The sequence below is a fragment of the Falco rusticolus genome, chromosome 4 (genome assembly GCF_015220075.1).
Source record: "Falco rusticolus isolate bFalRus1 chromosome 4, bFalRus1.pri, whole genome shotgun sequence".
NCBI lineage: Eukaryota > Metazoa > Chordata > Aves > Falconiformes > Falconidae > Falco > Falco rusticolus.
In genome coordinates this window covers 82,540,610-82,554,885 of record NC_051190.1, presented here as the reverse complement: position 1 = coordinate 82,554,885, position 14,276 = coordinate 82,540,610, and the positions used below count along the sequence as shown (strand labels likewise).

General features: G+C 41.5%; 1 protein-coding gene across 3 annotated transcripts in view; it reads right to left on the bottom strand.

The window, feature by feature from the left end:
* The window catches only part of BZW2 (basic leucine zipper and W2 domains 2), a 56,584-nt gene extending 42,495 nt beyond the window's left edge, over positions 1-14,089 (bottom strand). Inside the window, exons 1-2 of one of the 3 annotated variants that reach the window (XM_037387171.1) lie at positions 13,961-14,046; positions 7,941-7,982 (exon numbers count right to left, since the gene is read on the bottom strand). The gene's annotated coding sequence lies outside the window, so the exon portion shown is untranslated. Of the gene's footprint in view, positions 1-7,940; positions 7,983-9,555; positions 9,573-13,960 lie in introns of those variants that run through there. The other 2 variants (XM_037387173.1, XM_037387172.1) reach the window with 2 other exon arrangements.
* Between the last annotated feature and the right edge of the window lie 187 nt (positions 14,090-14,276).

Sequence of the window (14,276 nt, the reverse complement as noted above, 5' to 3'; positions counted from 1 at the left end):
ATAGGGGTTTTTTCACAAGTGACTAATAACCTGGAGGTCTGCAAGTTCAACGAAGGTGTAAATCAGCAGTAAGGGCAGCACTGGCAGCCAGAAGGTTTATCTTGCTATTTTGCCCACAGAGGCCACCAGCTGAGTTACAATGTTTATGAGACCTTTACCCCAAAGGTCCCACTCATTACAAACAGTAAACCCAGAGCCAGGCTCTTGCCACATTAAAATCCCCTCACTGATTTTACTGCACAAATGACCTCGATGGCAATAGGGAAGGACTAAGCAGCCACATAATGATGTGCAGGGTAAATACAATCAACCTCATGTTTTAATAATTACATAAAAAAAGGATACTGCTAGTCTACATGTTTATTGCTGAAAAATACGTCTTCTTTTATGGATTGATTTTGCTTATGACATTATACTACATGAAGCAGCTAGATACTGACCTTTGATTTCATACTTGGAAGCATGCCCTAGTCACCAGTGGCTATCGGGTATTATCTTAAACCTGCTACAACACTATCTTTTGACATACGCTAAATGCCCTGCCTTTCCCAAAAGAGCCATCCAAAGCTCTTAAAGCACTTAAATCTTTTCTTTTCCATTTTTAATACAGAACAGTGTTTTTCCACAGTAAAGAGTAAGTGTCCACTCAAGTAAAAGTATTGCCCTTTATTAGTATGCCCAACAGGAGAGAGAAAACAGATGAAACAAGTGGAAGTGATTTTCATTCTGTAGCAAGTACAAATACTAAAATAGAATGAAACTTAGCACACCCTAAATAAAGTAAAAAACTGTGTTAATGCAAGACTCTCCAGCCAAGAATTGTGCATGCAACTTGTGAGTAGCTATCCAGCTGAGAACTAAGTAAGACCAGAAAAAAATGAGAAGACAAACTCACCAAAATTTGCATCATCTAACCGCTAAACTGGGATGCGCAGGAAGATGTTTCTTGAAAAACAAGTCATAAAACCCCATGCCACCAATCACACACTGCATGAGAGATCTAGCTCAATACACCTATTTCAGCAGAGCAGGTGTTTATTAGGTCACTAACCAAGAATTTCTACAGAAGCAGCTCAGCCGAATAACAAGGTAAAACCAGAAGTCTCCCATGACCAAAGCACTCCAGATGCGCTTCACAAGGCCAAGAGAACTGTAAATTAAACCACGAAGGCAACACACTTCTCTATTTCATAATCAGCGATCATATGAAAAATGCATGAGTCAGCACAGAGAGGAATAAAAACCCCCAAACCCCCCAAAACAGAGGTAAAAATTCTTGATCATCGACAGATGAAAATACAAGCCAAGAAAATTAAATCATGCACTTGGGCTGACACACACAGAGTTATCTTTTGGTAACCAGGTTTCTTTCAGCAACTAAGAGGAGGAATTGGATATAAATTCTTCAAGGACTAGGTATTAGTAGGAGCTTTTCTCAGACTGTGGAGAGCTCTCTAAGGCAGCTCCTTAACTGTTCCAGCTAGGCTCCTAACTGGAGTACCCTGAGATAATGGAGAATGTGTATTGCTACAGTTCAGTTCATAACCAACTGACATTCATTTTAAGGTGACTGCTAGTCATCCAACTCCATGGCAAACGTTGCCAGCAGGAAAACCTCTTAGAAAAGGATAAAAAGCATCAGCAGAGATTAGAATCAGGTGAACTTAAAAAACAAGCAGAGAATGGTACTCTTCCAAAGCTAACAAGGTTTTTTCCTTATACAAAATACCACTTTCAATATATAGTGTACACATTAGAACAGGATTCTTGAATTCAGAGAGACATTGGATGTCCTGTTTATTCTGAAAAATATAATCATCTCAGCAATCCTCACAGGAGATGATGCTGCTAAAGGGAAAATGGTGTAGCTGAAATCCTGCAAAAACATGATTATAAAGGTACTGCTGCAATTTAGCTTAATCCTTCATTAATGCTTGGCAGAGAGAATTCTACTAACCACTGTTCACAGTACACTTGGAAGAAATATTTTTATAGGGTCCCCCTGAACCAGGTCTCCAATAAACCAATAAATGCAAGTATTCAGAACAAAACATGTTAAAAAAAAATACAAAGAGGCTTCACTTGTAGCAATGAAGTCCATCAGACACGAGACAACAACAGCTCAGTAATGAAGGCCAGTGCAGGAAGAACAGCTTTCTCATCTAGAGTACCACTCCTCTGCTCAAGTCCACCCTGCTTCTCTGTCTTTAATGTATCAGCCCTCTGAAAGTTCTTACAGTGTTGACCCTACCCATACAATTCAAGTATCACAACAATAAAACTAGAAGATGAGCCACTTCCATTTTTCATGCTACTGCAAAGCTCTGACCAGCAGCAAAAGCACAGGAGATAACCAGTGTCTCCAGGATACAGCACTGCAGCATTTGAAAACCCAGAAACTGTCTTCAAAATTACACAGACTAAGCTTAAAAATAAAAAAAAATAACCACAAAGTGTGCATTCTCCAGAAAGCAATGCCCCCCAGCTGCTAACAGTTTATTATTTCATGAACTAAGTACAGTAATCGGAGGAGGGATGTATTAATAGCCAGCACTTCCTACACACTTGCAAGTAGCGAAGGCCTTGGCTTTAACAAAACGACAACTGCTGTAAGCAGTAAAGCAAGTTTTAACTTAGAACTCCCTAATTATTTCTTCAAAGCATGTGCAAGGGCAAGGAGTTCACCAAGTTAAGACAGGGCTTTTTACCTACAGGACAGTGAATCAGCTTCCAGATACCTGAATTCTGGCTAAAAAGAGATGGCATAAAGAGCCAGCAGTGGAAACTCACAACGCTTTTCACCATGTCAGCTATTCCAAACATACCAGCTAACACTGATTATGCTGTTAGCAGCATTCACTTGCATGGAAAAGGAGACCATAACTGACTTGTATCACTCTGTATCCCAAAAGCGGTCCCACGTTCCCTGTGGCTGTTTCCTCCTCCTCAGAGTGGGCTGAACATTTTCACAGAACACACTCATTTTGATGAGCAAATTCGTGGAGCAGGGGATAAAAGTATTCAATGCTTAGATTGCTTCAACCGGCAAATAGTTACTTTCTAGGCAGTGATGGATACAATTCCTCTCACACCCAGCTGTGATATTCTACAGCAACAGATAATGATTCATATCCACAAGTTGGGTGCTGAAAAAAAAAACCCACAACAACCAACCCCAAAACTCACCCAACAGTGTATGGCATGGGGTGGCTACACACACAATCAGCTATTATCCTAGATGAGTCAGAAAAATAGCTATTACAGATTGAACATGCAGAGAGGGGGCACACAACACTTGCTATCCTACCCACCTCTTGGCAGCTCACATACCAGCACTCTCACCCTTACTTCAGAAAGTCATTTCTTCACCTTTGTGCAGAAGCCCAAAAGCTCTCAGATGAATCCATAGATTGCTCTGAGCCAGCCTGTAAAGAATATTGTGATTCAACCCACATATTTCTTTTCAGTGATTGGGGATGTCCAGCATTGTGATGGTGAGTATATTGTAGAGACTGGTAATAGGAATCATATCGGTATTGCAGTTGTACTGTGTATTGCAACTGTTTTACTTTGTTACGTGTAACTTAAATTTGTATTGTGTTTTCAATACATTTGTATCACTCTGCTACATCATAAATCCCATGTAACACCAACTATCTTCAGGTAAGTAAATTAGGTATTAAATATCACACCCTCCATATGTGGAGTATCTAAAAGAAGCTGGTCAGAGTATCGGACCCCAACACTGTTCACACATCAGAACAAACTGGGAGATCAGTTTCAGTCTGGTAACCAAAAAGCTCAAATGCTAAGCAAACACATATGGCAGCGTCCTCTATTTTGATATACCATGCATGGACATATTCACAGAAGTGCTCAAACCACCACATCTTCTTCAGTTTCAACAGTACAGCTTCCCTTTTCTTAGCTTTCTTTCATGCTGTATCTGAACATAAATGACACTAAATGCAACACTTATCTGAAAATATAAATGCATAAAATCATGAATATGTCTTTGTTGGTAATCCAGATTCAGGAAACTCTGAAGTCCATCAAACTAAGCCAAAAGATTCAGAGTCTATCTATAAACACAGCATTGCAAGCAACAGCTATTATGAACGCTATGAATGCATCTTAATAGTTTTGCTCCTCAAAAAGATCTATTTATAAGCCATTTTGATCATTACTGCAATCAGATGAAAACCCCGTTCTCAGAAATACATTTATATATGCAGGTGGCCAAAATCTCAGAATTAAGAAACACTGCCACAAAAGGAAGTCAAAGTAGCAACATAAACTACCTGAGCTAGAAAAAAAAATATATTAGCCTGTTGCTTCACCAACTTGTATCTATTTTCCAGTATCAGCATCATGTACTAACAGCTTAACCACATTACAAAAAGCTAGTAGAAGTTATTGTGAGACTTGCGTCTCATCCATATGTAGACCAGAGCAGGTATATAGTATTTCACCCCACTCAATCACAGAGGCAACAAATCCCACCTGTGGGCAGCACCACTTACACTGCAGCAGTACCTGAAGCACTTTGTGCCCACACACTGGAAAGGGGAGCACAGGCAGCTGTCAGTTCAGTCTAATGCAAACCCAACAATTTAATTGATATTGTTAGTTGTAAGGACCACTACTTATTTCACTATCGATCATTTTAGGAGGCAATCAGTTAAACTAAAACTCATATCCACTTTTTTTTGACCAAACAGCCCAAATATGAACCCAAAAATGGGGTGCATTTGACCTAACTTTAAAAATCAGCAACAGATACCTACGTCTGACCCTGTGATCCTTGCCTCTTTTCACCATTGATGTATGTAAATATTTCCAGAAAATATCTTATTCAAAATATCCTGCTTGTCCATCTTAAGGTGAGATCTTAAGGGAGTCTCTTGTGAACAGCTTCACAGCTTCAGCTTTAGGCACTTCAGATATCTGAACTAGATCAAACTTCATCGGTTTCTACAACAGAAATTCACACCTGCAGACTAGCAATCTGTGTGAGTCTATAGCTCAGTGCCCTCTGAAAATGTCTCAGGCAGAGTTAAGAGTTTAATTACACACCCAAAATTAACAATAGGACAATTACTAATGGTGTATTATTCAGTTCTATAGTTAATTTAGTAGACCTGCTTGCTTATCTTTCTGAAATCATTCACAGAATTTCCATTGTTGGCTGAGAAGTTTCAAAATCCAGCATGCCACAAATACACTGTGAGAATGTGCTCAGTGTCAGACCACAACCACACACCCACACCCAACCCAGTTTCTGAAGCCAAGTGTTATGCAGGAGTTACAGATTTCTAACTGGAAGAGGCTTACCATCTTTTTAAATGGGCATAAAATATTACCACAGCAGCCAGCCTAGCCCCCATCGGCAGAAACAGCACACATCTGCTTTGTGGTTGGTTGGGCTGTATCAGTATCAGCTCAGCACAAGGGTATTTGACACTGTTAATAGGGAAATTATTTTCCTGTTTACAGCACTGTTGTTCATGCACTGGAAAGACCAGTATCAGCAACCTGCTTCTGCAAACAACCTAACAACGGTTCCACGCGATATGTATCTGCAGGTATATGCATAAAGATGTACACACAAGAGAGCAGGAATACCAATAAAAAACTCTATTAATAGATTTCTACAACTTGCTTCCTATGAGGATGCAAGATAGGAAGAATTTAAAAGGTTTACTAATGAGAAAGGTTTGGCTGGTTTCTCTGAGGACTTCAGAAAGACACACCAGTTAATCTAGGGCTCCTGAGCATGTATCTAGAAGGGATTCTACAAAATACATTAACCTTCAGTGAAAAAGGGGCATATACCTTTCAGTGCTACATCTCCTGTCCTTTTGAAAGAAACAGAAGCTTTCAATAGCCAAAAAAAATGTTAACAGCTACTGCATCTATCATACAACAAGGAAAACTAAAAGAAAAAAAAATAATCTAATTTTAAGAAGTGAATTGATACTAAATCCCAAAATATATATCTGTTCTGTCATGGATACAGCCAGACTCTCAAAGTCAATTAACTGACTGACGAAGTCCATGCAGACCATTGCATTTGCACCCCACCTCGAATGTTGCTCTGCCTAGTTTGATATGTTCTGTAGAGATGAAGGACTAGAAAACCTGATATATGTTCTTTCCTAATGGAAGATAAAATGCAAAGTTAGCGAAGCGCCAACCTAAATTTAGGCTTTTATAAATCTAAAACAAACGAAAGCAGATGTTCAACATGACTCTCAAGCAGGGGCTTTGCAATAGATTGTATTTTTCCTCTATTCTTGACAATGCTACAAAAACAGAGCTGATATTTCAGATTAAGGATATGGTGATATGAACCTTTATTAACCAATTGTTGAGAATATTAATTAAGGTAGCTATTCAGTAATCTAATAACCTAGTTATTAACAGGAACTGAGTAACTTCTACTGGGATTACAAAAAAAAAAAAGGAACAAGGTGGTTGAAAAGAATAAACAGGGAACATCTTGGTCTACACTAGGAACAGTGCCCTTTTCCCTCATCACTGACATCTTGTCCTCCCACAGCTTCAAAAGATTTTTTCTGTGTTGTCTCCTCATACCACAACACTGCTTTTGCAGCACTAATACCTACCAGGTCAGACTGAAAAGGTCAACAACCGTTTAAAGTGACAAGACAAGACAAAGGAAAATGGGGAAAAGATCAGGCCTTCCTATACCCAGGAAAAAAAAAATAATTAACTTGGGGAGAGAAGCTAATCAAGTAATCCTAGCATCAGACAGGCTATCCATGAAATGCTTTGGCTCGACACACTCAGCTTCAGGACCACCGCTTGCAGATGGAAGTTCGAGAACTGCACAACTCCCATCACAGGAGAGACCTGACAGTCTGAAGCCTTGATGATTCAGCAGTGTAGGTCACTACAGAACCAGTTCACTATCATAAAGAAGGATCTTGGAGGCGTAACTGCAATACAAATAGATTGACATATTGATGGCAGGGCACACTGGGAAGAAGGCACTTCTCAGTATACAGCATTAAATATTTTAACAGAAATAAAACAACTAAAAATGAAAAGCCCTTCCCTTGGATCCGTTGGAAAAGTAAATTATGAGTATGTCTTCCTTTCTCTAACTCAAGGAAAAATCTTCTAATAAAGCTCTGCATAACAAGATAGCCAAACTCAAAACCTGGCAAAAGATCTCATCCATGTATTCAGTACAGGAGAAGCAGGTGTTTCCCTGTGCTGGGAAGGGAGCTGGGACTGACGGAGAGGACAACGAATCTCAAGGACAGAGACAAGGCCTCAGGTGGCCCTGGGAACACTGACTGAGGCCTCTTCTTGCCGCAAAATGTAGAGGGGAAAAAAAGCATCTCTGACAGAATAGGATTCAACAGCACAACACTGGGCTTCCATAGCACCAGCTGACTGGTTTGGGGATCCTCAGGTCTCAGTCACAGGAAAACATGCATTAAGACAATATAGTCAAAGCAGACCTAGACCAGCACAGGCTTCAGGAGTACCTCAGAGAGGCGCAGAGACATGGGACAAAACCAGGAACAAGACTCTAACCAAACTCCTACTAAAACTGGCACATACAGAGCAGGTTGTAGACTGAAAAAAAAAAAAAAAACCCAACCAAACTCACCATCCTCTCTTCTTGGATTGACTTCTACTTGACTATTCAAAACCAATAATATACTTTATTTTTCTAATTTTCTATCGCATGAGGCGTGAAATGGCAGTGAAAATAAATGACGATCTCTGGATCTGCTAATGCTCAGTAACATGTTCCTAAGATTTCACCCTTGTGCCTTATCAGAAGAAAAATGACTAATGTATAACTTGAATGCATTTCATAAATTTTCCCTCTTGAAAACGCTTCTAGAGAAGTAAAGGATTTTATTTACAGAAATAAAACTTAAAATGAAAGGATCACTTACGCCTGCAAATTACAAACTGTGGAACTGCTTAGACATCTTTTTCTGCATGAAAAGAAAACACATTTAAAGGAAAACACATGAAATAGTGGTTATTACAATGAAGTACAACTCCAAAGCTATATTTAATTTTCTGTCTGCAGTAGTTGAAGGAGGTGCAGAAGGGTGTGACTCATTGGGATTCAAGACACCACAGGATATGCTTCCTTCCTGCATCCCTGACCAGCCTCTCTGTCCCAGACTGCATCTAGCATTTTCCTTGCCTGACCTGTCTGTCCATCATTTCAATTCTTACCAGAGGTAATCCATCCTTCTTACAGGCTGACTAAAAGCAATAATCTTTGTTTGCTACTGTAAGTCTACAATAACTGCAAGCAATTTCTGTATAAAACTTCTCCATCTGACCTATCAGATTTTGCAGAGTAAATCCTTACACAGAACTCCAAAACATGCCTATGTATGAAATACTCAATGACTTTTAAAATTCCTACAGAAAACTCAGCAGTTTCTGTACCAGGAAAACCCACATTTCTAATTTCAAAGGCTCTCAGACACATAGAAACTAGCAGCTCTTACTAACGTTCCTATTATGGTAGATTTATTACCTATTTACTTCCTGGAAATACTTTCTTGACTTCCGGGAATTTTAAAACCAAAATACATAACAACAAAAGATTATTTGTTTTATATGACACATGTGAGGAAGTTTTTTTATCATATTAAAATGTACTTAGTGATAAAAGCATATCTAAAGGCAAGTGGGAACAAGACAGAGCAACAGGGGAAAAAAACCTCCTACTGCGTGTACGAGCCATTACCCAGGTTTCAGCCTCTGTACTTACTCACAATTAACTTACCTCTGAACTACTTTCCCTTTGCCCAGGAAGCATGTACCAAAACTTCCTAATCTTGCAATCTGATCTACACGAGCTGCCATGTGCACCTATAACCCCATTGCAAAACTGTGATCCCAGTCGGAAGGCTTACTAGCAATGTTACAAATACATGATTTTCCTTTATTATGCTTGCAACACACAGCCTCACTTTGCAGAAGACCAAAGCTGTTAAACCCTGAAACTCAAGTGTTTCATTCTGCTGTCAGCTTTACAGTACGTAAGAGTCTTGAGAAGCACCGCAGTGCTGTAAATATGGCCACCACACCACTACACCCACCCCTTTGGTCACTGGACTCTCTCTTTATTTTGCTTTTTATTTTGGAACGAATAGCTTTTATTTTTACTTTTGCACTCTCTTACAAGATCCATGTCTAGATTTAATAAGTACAGTATGGCAAGTTCAGAAAGCTTTTCAGGCATGGCAGAATATTACTGCACTCCACAAACTTCTCTCTAGAAAGAAGCAATAGATTTTTTCCATTTGTCAATTTTCTTCTCACACACCAGCACTATCTCAGAGTGATCCTTGAAGTATTTCAGTTACCTTTGAATAGACAGTCACTATTTTAAATTAACAAGTAAATACTGCTGCAGTTGTTCATATTTAATCAACAACAGATCACATGAAAAGAGAAACAGTATCAGAAATCAACTCCACAGTTTAAATGGAGAACCATGCCAGTTCACAGGTAAAATTAGATATAAGAATGGAATTACCTTACCTGTAGGCTCAGGCAGTGAGATAGGTATAGGTGACAGCCTATTTACTGCCTTATATACATCACAGACAAAGGAATTCTTGAACAGGAGGAATGAGGACAGAAAAAAAAAAAGTAAAAGATGATTGATGTCTCTTAAAACAATCTGAACTTAATAGTACATATCCACTCAATGCATAATTTTATTCCTCTGTCCTGAACAATCACCGTAAGCCTACAAACAGGTACGTATCTGTAGATGACTACAAGCAAAATTTAAATAAACTTGCCTTAGGTTAAGAAATTACTCAGAAATTAGATTAATTAGATATCTTTAGCCCAAGGGCCTCCATCATTCTTCACCAAAAAAAAAAAGGTTTAATTGTCACTGACTAACTGCAGCCAGCACATCCAGAATTTTGATTTTTCCCAGTATCGCACTCATGATTCCCAAAACTTGGTGCAGGGTCTATACAGGCTGTAAAGTTTTTCAGTGTCCTCCTACAGAGATGTACAACCCTTGCAGCTTTATGTAATTTTATTTACTTTTTATCTCTTAAGTTCTGAATTTATGTTAGCAACACCTGTCCGAAAAGCCATGGCAAATCAGCTCTCACAGAAGCTGTGCTAATGCATGATTGGGTTATTGCCACCATTTGCAAAGCTTAAGTGGGAAAGAACTTAGTTTTGCAAAAGTGCTCAGCTGGCCCCCTGACACATACTGCTGTGCAGTCACTGAACACATCTCAGTCCTTTTATCAGCAAAATGCTGCTTGTATGCCATTTCTTCTATTACGCTTACAAAAAACCTTGAAGTACCTACCTACATGGAATTCATATTCATGAAACTACTTGTTTAAAGCTTGGATTTCTCTTAATCAAAGAGAATCACAATGACTTGAAGTCTCATATGAAACGCAAAAAAAGATGTATGGTCTGAGCAAGTTTTTCATACTAGGACCCATCTAAAACAAACAATTAAGAGAAGACGAAATCAACTGGCAAAGGAGCAATTATTTTTTTTCCCCTAAATCATACAGACAATGCTGAGCATAGAAATGGAGCAAGGGGTATACGTATCTGCTTCTGTTATGGAAGTAATACTGATTTTTTTTTTTAATGAAACTTTTAACCAGGTAGTACAAATGCACACTACCCAAGCACATAAGAATTTTTTCTTTACACCATTAACCCTCACTATCTGTGGGGAGATTATGTGGGTTGCCTTTGCATGATGAGCAGTTAAAGATATACACAAAAATAAAAGCAGATACTCAAAAATGCAATATACAGCCTACACAAATAAACTTGTGAGCAGTTTTTTCTAAAGAGAACTCTGTAGATGGCTGCTATGCTGGCTATATTCATGAAGTAGCCAGTTCAAAAACAAAGAGAGGCCCTTTTTCAAGCAGCTGTGAAAGTTATAATCACAGGATGCTGCAGACACAAAGTTTACCTAAATTAAAAAAAAAACAAAACAAAACCACCACAGGCTATCAAATACAAAGGTAAGCACAAAGATACCACTTTTTGCTGAGGAAGTGCTTAGCTGTGAACCAGCAAGATGGGAGCTAGGAGAGTAAGTCATAGGAATATCAGTACTTGTTTGACCTATACTTCTATTTTTCTCTAGATAAAATGCAGTGGGTCAGACCAAGTTTCTGATCATGCCACACCCAGGCACAGAAAGAGGCTACAGGATCTTTGACCTGCCACGGGCAGAGCAGCAGAGTACATGGCCATAACTCAAGCAAGCCTCCAAGGCACAAAGGGTAGTCATTTGAGAGAAAACAGATTGAAACCAGTGAAACCAGTCCAGCGTCTCCTTTTCCTCTCTTCCATGTGCAAAGACTGAAAGTTTCATGGTGCACTCTGCAAGGCATAAGGCAGTCCTCCCCTAGCTTGATCCAAGAAAAAGCTTATTGTTTTGTACATCCAACAAAAGCAAATGCTACTCAGTTAAAGGAATCCTTATTTTCTTGCATGAATCTTACTCTCAACAACTGCAGAAAACATGAGGTGTTTTGGATCACCTATACATTCATTATAAACCATCATAAATTCCCACAAGCACACCTGCACATACTAGAACCAGCAAATCACAGGGGAAAAATATCATCACTGGTACCTGCTTAGCAGATCAAAAGTATCAGGTGTATCACCTGATGAGGAAATGGGGAATTTTTTATATGCAATACTTATAATTTGAAATCTAAACAATATCTTGAGTTGCAGTGAGGTTAACATTTCCTTCTCCCTCTGTAATACCCAAACCTTACATTATTAATTACCATCCACAACTTAAATAAGTGAAATAAGCAGATACAGTAGATAAAAGAAAATGCATTTTGGGCAAGGCATAAAGGTACAGAAGCTGCGTTTTCATGTTCCTGTTCCCTGCCCCGACACAGACTCCCCATGCCACCTTGAAAAAAATCACTTGCTGCCTCCATGCTTCAAATTCCATACATAAAATGGAGGCAGTGCCACTTTGTTACTTCGTCATGATCTCGCAAGGATAAACCGAAGATTGTGAAATGTCTGCCTACTACAGGTCTGAAGGTCATACAGAAGCCTTCCATAAGTAACAGTAAGAAACATTTTAAACTAGTGTTAAAGTATTTTATTACCCTTGCAGATGGAGCGCTCCTGCACCCTTAGTCACCAAGTGAGCTCCATCCAGTGAGACTGCCAAGGAAAAACTGTGTCTGCCTGTTAACTCCGTGACTTAGGGTGCAACGACATTCTGACATTTAAAAAAACAGAACGCAATATGCACAGTTTTGTACATTGAATGCCTGACAGGATTTTTTTTGAGTACAAAAGGAAGCTTGTAGGCTTGTTATTTAATAGTGCCACAGAGATTATCAGAGTACTATAATATCATAAAATCTGTCCACAGTGGGTAAAATTCACACCCTGCAGTGAACCAACAAAAGAACACTTAAACCCCAATTTCAGCCTTCATGGTTGAGGCAGTGACAGATTTCTGTTAGCACTACATGGGGCTCTCCTTCTGGACCAGGATATAAAAAGTACTTTGGTCTTGAGGGCATTTCCTTTAGGTATTTTTGGTTTTCTAAAAAAAAAATTTAAAATATGTCAAGGGAATCTGTTATAATCTGAAGTCCAAAGCAATCTTTCCTATTTACACTTGTTGACTGAAGTAAAACTAGATGGTGATACATCCCTGTATTGCCGTGATTTTTAAATCAGGAAACCATACAGAATTTAGCTGTTTTGTTAATATAAAATCGTATCACATTTTGGTTTTCTACCCAAACAGTTACAGAGGTTGGCTAGATTCAGAGAGTGGTGCTCTTCTACAGACCAGGACACAAACAATGGGACTTCGCCATTCCTTGAAGGCAGTCAAGCAACTAACAAACGTTAAAACAGAGAGGGAGATTAATATTTGAGAGACCTCAATATGTAACAAGCCATGAGATGACCTGCAAGTGCTAAAAGAAAAAGAAGAAAAAATATAGATATAAAATTAGCTTGCTGATAAAGCCATGCCTTCAAAGATTAGTTACAGGATAAAACAGGTTCCTTAAAAGAAAGCATACACAAAATATACACGGAGTAGTAGGACAAAGGAGGGTAAAAAGTCAGCACGGAGCACGGGGCCCCGCTCTGCCCCCCCGCACAGGCAGCAACCGCGGCCGCTGTAACCCTCAGCCTCTGCCCCTCGCCGGGGACGCGCAGGACCATCCCTGCGCCCTACCGGGCTGCAGCTGCAGGAGTGGAAAGTTGGATCTGTAACAACGATCGTTTTTCCACCCAAGGTTTAATTTTAGAAAGGCGCTAACAAAAGGCACCGCTCTGAACACCGCAAGCGCGTTACTTCCCAATTCATCAAAATCTGCTTCCTTTCGGAGACACGCTGCCGTGACACAATCGCGGCTTTATTCGGCCGCTTTAGCGGAATAAACAGCTTTTCCTCACTAGAAAGCACCGCCCCACACGCCGCTGCCAGGACGAGGCCAGGCGGCAGACCCCCGCGGCAGGACCGGGCTGCCCGGCCCGCCCCGCCGCCCCCCGCCAGCAGACCCAGCGCCAACGGGCTCCCCCGCGCCCGCAACAGGCGCCCCGCCGACCCCCGCGCCGCCCCACGCAGGGACGTTTCGCCCCCCGCAGCGGTCGGGCGCCGCAAACCCGCACACGGCGGCGTCCCCCGGCGCGGGTTTCGCCCGCGGCCACCCGTTCAACGCCGCCGCGGCGCCCGCCCGGGCCCGCCATGGCCGCCGCGCACAGGCACCGCGCCTCGCCCGCCCGCCCGGAGCTGCCCCGCCGCAGCCCGCGGAGGCCGCCCACCGCCCGCCCGGGCAGCGCCGCCGCGGGGCTGAGCCGCCTCTCCCGCCCGCCGGCGGCCGTGCTCTCCGCGGGGCGGGGCGGCCCGGCCGTGAGAGGCGCCCGCCCGCCGCACCTGTCGGGTGGTTGCGCGGTCCGGGGAGGGCAGAGCAGGCGCGGCGGCGGCAGCGGCAAACAATGGAGGAGTGAAGGACAGACACATTGACACACGGGCGCCGCTGCGGCCGCCCCCTCCGCCCGGCCGCCCCACTCCCAGAACTGTCCCGGGGGGGGCATGGAGGAGGAGACGCAGAAAGACCCGAAAGAGGGGGAAAAATAAAAGCAAAACACGTTTCTCAACTTCACAAAGACGGCGAAAGAGGAGGGGGTTCCTTCTTTGCGGCAGCGCCCTGCCGGGAAATCGGCGGAGGGAAACAGCCATCACCCAAATC